Here is a 4,340-nt window from a genome sequence, read left to right as displayed (position 1 = left end):
TTTTCTTTTCATGAAATAAAGGAGTGGGGTTTTTTGTTGTTAAATAAAAATGAGGGGATTTTCTTGTCAAATAAAAGGGTGGGGTTTTCTTATCAGATACATTGTGGGATTTTTTTTTTCTTTTTTGTCAGAAGATAAAGTTTTTTTCCATCAGATAAAGGGATGGGGTTTTCATGTCAGACAAAGTGTTTTTTTGTCGAGAGATAATGACGTGGGGTTTTCTTGTCCGAGAAGTTGGTGGGGATTTCTTGTCGTCAGATAGAGGGATGGGGGTTTTTTGTCACCAGATAGAAGGTTGGGTTTTCTTGTCAGAGAAAATGGAAAGGTTTTCTTATCGACAGATAAAGGGATGAGTTTTTTTTTCTTGTCGACAGATAAAGGGGTGAGGTTTTTCTAGTCGACAGTTAAAGGGGTGGGGGTTTCTTGTCAGACAAAATGGAAGGGTTTCTTGTATACAGATAGAGGGGTGGGGTTTCCCTATTCTTTTCTATGGCAGTTTAGGACAAAGGAATAACAATAACAAAGGGTTTTAGATGATTGTGTGACCTCTTTTAAGCTCCCCCACCCCTTGCATTAGAAGTTCTTTGACCTCTTTTTAGCTCCCCTACACCTTGCATTAGAAGTTCTTTGACCTCTTTTTAGCTCCCCCACCCCTTGCATTAGAAGTTCTTTTTTGACCTCTTTTTAGCTCCCCCACCCCTTGCATTAGAAGGTCTTTTTTGACCTCTTTTTTAGCTCCCCCACCCCTTGCATTAGAAGTTCTTTTTTGACCTCTTTTTAGCTCCCCCACCCCTTGCATTAGAAGTTCTTTTTTGACCTCTTTTTAGCTCCCCCACCCCTTGCATTAGAAGTTCTTTTTTGACCTCTTTTTAGCTCCCCCACCCCTTGCATTAGAAGTTCGTTTTTGACCTCTTTTTAGCTCCCCCACCCCTTGCATTAGAAGTTCTTTTTTGACCTCTTTTTAGCTCCCCCACCCCTTGCATTAGAAGTTCTTTTTTGACCTCTTTTTAGCTCCCCCACCCCTTGCATTAGAAGTTCTTTTTTGACCTCTTTTTAGCTCCCACACCCCTTGCATTAGAAGTTCTTTGACCTCTTTTTAGCTCCCACACCCCTTGCATTAGAAGTTCTTTGACGTCTTTTTAGCTCCCCCACCCCTTGCATTAGAAGTTCTTTGACCTCTTTTCAGCTCCCCCACCCCTTGCATTAGAAGTAGAAGTTCTTTGACCGCTTTTTAGCTCCCACACTCCTTGCATTAGAAGTACTTTGACCTCTTTTTAGCTCCCACACTCCTTGCATTAGAGGTTCTTTGACCTCTTTTTAGCTCCTACACCCCTTGCATTAGAAGTTCTTTGACCTCTTTTTAGCTCCCCCACCCCTTGCATTAGAAGTTCTTTTTTGACCTCTTTTTAGCTCCCCCACCCCTTGCATTAGAAGTTCTTTTTTGACCTCTTTTTAGTTCCCCCACCCCTTGCATTAGAAGTTCTTTTTTGACCTCTTTTTAGCTCCCCCACCCCTTGCATTAGAAGTTCTTTTTTGACCTCTTTTTAGCTCCCCCACCCCTTGCATTAGAAGTTCGTTTTTGACCTCTTTTTAGCTCACCCACCCCTTGCATTAGAAGTTCTTTTTCGACCTCTTTTTAGCTCCCCCACCCCTTGCATTAGAAGTTCTTTTTTGACCTCTTTTTAGCTCCCCCACCCCTTGCATTAGAAGTTCTTTTTTTACCTCTTTTTAGCTCCCCCACCCCTTGCATTAGAAGTTCTTTTTTGACCTCTTTTTAGCTCCCCCACCCCATGCATTAGAAGTAGAAGTTCTTTGACCTCTTTTTAGCTCCCACACTCCTTGCATTAGAAGTTCTTTGACCTCTTTTTAGCTCCCCCACCCCTTGCATTAGAAGTTCTTTGACCTGTTTTTAGCTACCCCACCCATTGCATTAGAAGTTCTTAGACGTCTTTTTAGCTCCCACACCCCTTGTATTAGAAGTTCTTTTTTGACCTCTTTTTAGTTCCCCCACCCCTTGCATTAGAAGTTCTTTTTTGACCTCTTTTTAGCTCCCCCACCCCTTGCATTAGAAGTTCTTTTTTGACCTCTTTTTAGCTCCCCCACCCCTTGCATTAGAAGTTCTTTTTTGACCTCTCTTTAGCTCCCCCACCCCTTGCATTAGAAGTTCTTTTTTTACCTCTCTTTAGCTCCCCCACCCCTTGCATTAGAAGTTCTTTTTTGACCTCTCTTTAGCTCCCCCACCCCTTGCATTAGAAGTTCTTTTCTGACTTCTCTTTAGCTCCCCCACCCCTCGCATTACAAGTTCTTTTTTGACCTCTCTTTAGCTCCCCCACCCCTCGCATTAGAAGTTCTTTTTTGACCTCTCTTTAGCTCCCCCACCCCTCGCATTACAAGTTCTTTTTTGACCTCTCTTTAGCTCCCCCACCCCTCGCATTAGAAGTTCTTTTTTGACCTCTCTTTTAGCTCCCCCACCCCTCGCATTAGAAGTTCTTTTTTGACCTCTCTTTAGCTCCCCCACCCCTCGCATTAGAAGTTCCTTTTTGACCTCTCTTTAGCTCCCCCACCCCTCGCATTAGAAGTTCCTTTTTGACCTCTCTTTAGCTCCCCCACCCCTCGCATTAGAAGTTCCTTTTTGACCTCTCTTTAGCTCCCCCACCCCTCGCATTAGAAGTTCCTTTTTGACCTCTCTTTAGCTCCCCCACCCCTCGCATTAGAAGTTCCTTTTTGACCTCTCTTTAGCTCCCCCACCCCTCGCATTAGAAGTTCCTTTTTGACCTCTCTTTAGCTCCCCCACCCCTCGCATTAGAAGTTCCTTTTTGACCTCTCTTTAGCTCCCCCACCCCTCGCATTAGAAGTTCCTTTTTGACCTCTCTTTAGCTCCCCCACCCCTCGCATTAGAAGTTCCTTTTTGACCTCTCTTTAGCTCCCCCACCCCTCGCATTAGAAGTTCCTTTTTGACCTCTCTTTAGCTCCCCCACCCCTTGCATTAGAAGTTCCTTTTTGACCTCTCTTTAGCTCTCCCACCCCTCGCATTAGAAGTTCCTTTTTGACCTCTCTTTAGCTCCCCCACCCCTCGCATTAGAAGTTCTTTTTTGACCTCTCTTTAGCTCCCCCACCCCTCGCATTAGCAGTTCTTTTTTGACCTCTCTTTAGCTCCCCCACCCCTCGCATTAGCAGTTCTTTTTTGACCTCTCTTTAGCTCCCCCACCCCTCGCATTAGAAGTTCTTTTTTGACCTCTCTTTAGCTCCCCCACCCCTCGCATTAGAAGTTCCTTTTTGACCTCTCTTTAGCTCCCCCACCCCTCGCATTAGAAGTTCCTTTTTGACCTCTCTTTAGCTCCCCCACCCCTCGTATTAGAAGTTCCTTTTTGACCTCTCTTTAGCTCCCCCACCCCTCGCATTAGAAGTTCTTTTTTGACCTCTCTTTAGCTCCCCCACCCCTCGCATTAGAAGTTCTTTTTTGACCTCTTTATAGCTCCCCCACCCCTCGCATTAGAAGTTCTTTTTTGACCTCTTTTTAGCTCCCCCACCCCTCGCATTAGAAGTTCTTTTTTGACCTCTTTTTAGCTCCCCCACCCCTCGCATTAGAAGTTCTTTTTTGACCTCTTTTTAGCTCCCCCACCCCTCGCATTAAAAGTTCTTTTTTTACCTCTTTTTAGCTCCCCCACCCCTCGCATTAGAAGTTCTTTTTTTACCTCTTTTTAGCTCCCCCACCCCTCGCATTAAAAGTTCTTTTTTGACCTCTTTTTAGCTCCCCCACCCCTCGCATTAGAAGTTCTTTTTTGACCTCTTTTTAGCTCCCCCACCCCTTACATTAGAAGTTTTTTTTTACCTCTTTTTACCTCCCCCACCCCTTGCATTAGAAGTTTTTTTTTTACCTCTTTTTAGCTCCCCCACCCCTTGCATTAGAAGTTCTTTTTTGACCCCCTTTTAGCTCCCCCACCCCTTGCATTAGAAGTTCTTTTTTGACCCCCTTTTAGCTCCCCCACCCCTTGCATTAGAAGTTCTTTGACCCCCTTTTAGCTCCCCCACCCCTTGCATTAGAAGTTATTTGACCTCTTTTTAGCTCCCCCACCCCTTGCATTAGAAGTTCTTTGACCTCTTTTTAGCTCCCCCACGCCTTGCATTAGAAGCTCTTTGACCTCTTTTTAGCTCCCACACCCCTTGCATTAGAAGTTCTTTGACCTGTTTTTAGCCCCCCCACCCCTTGCATTAGAAGTTCTTTGACCTGTTTTTAGCTCCCCCACCTATTGCATTAGAAGTTCTTTGACCTCTTTTCAGCTCCCCCACCTAGTGCATTAGAAGTTCTTTGACCTCTTTTCAGCTCCCCAACCTATTGC

The sequence above is a fragment of the Palaemon carinicauda genome, chromosome 28 (genome assembly GCF_036898095.1).
Source record: "Palaemon carinicauda isolate YSFRI2023 chromosome 28, ASM3689809v2, whole genome shotgun sequence".
NCBI lineage: Eukaryota > Metazoa > Arthropoda > Malacostraca > Decapoda > Palaemonidae > Palaemon > Palaemon carinicauda.
Note: the sequence above shows the minus strand (reverse complement) of the source record.